Consider the following 496-nt stretch of genomic DNA (forward strand, 5'->3'; position numbering starts at 1 on the left):
ATGCATATAAGAACTAAGGTGTAGGGCCAGAGGTCCAGAGTGGGGTGAGAGGATTCACCAAAGACAAAGTGGGGAGCAGAACAGATGAATTGGTTGAAATACACTGCTGAGGGGAGCAATCAGAGAGGAGAGATCTGCCGTGCCATGTGGGTCACCTCCCTGGCTGAGGATCAAACTTGTGCTGTAGTGGCTGCAGATAGCCTCACAGTGCTGAGACTTAACTTTTTGTGCCACCAGGGAGACCCACTTGAATAGTTTAATCCAAGTATCACCATACATGTCTCCTGCCTCACCTAACAAGGGGTGGAGCTACACGTTCAGGTAAAGCTACAGAACAGAGACACTGGAGATAGGGAGAGAACATGGGAAGAGACACGCACAGGTGAGACAAGGGCTTGCTTGCTTCTTGGCCTTGGACTGACACCAGGGACGTGGCAGACCTGGAAGGAAACATGTGGAGTTAAGATATGTAGGGAGGCCCTCCCTGGTGGCTCAG

At 51.2% G+C, this 496-nt stretch overlaps 1 long non-coding RNA gene across 1 annotated transcript in view; it reads right to left on the reverse strand.

The window, feature by feature from the left end:
* Positions 1-362: 362 nt before the first annotated feature.
* The window catches only part of LOC105853719, a 15,603-nt gene continuing 15,469 nt past the window's right edge, over positions 363-496 (reverse strand). The window contains exon 3 of the long non-coding RNA XR_001145504.1: positions 363-440. This is a non-coding gene — a long non-coding RNA (uncharacterized LOC105853719). The remainder of the gene's footprint in view (positions 441-496) is intronic.

Source organism: Condylura cristata, unplaced genomic scaffold (assembly GCF_000260355.1).
Source record: "Condylura cristata isolate star-nosed mole 26May11 unplaced genomic scaffold, ConCri1.0 scaffold00016, whole genome shotgun sequence".
NCBI classification, from domain to species: Eukaryota; Metazoa; Chordata; class Mammalia; order Eulipotyphla; family Talpidae; genus Condylura; species Condylura cristata.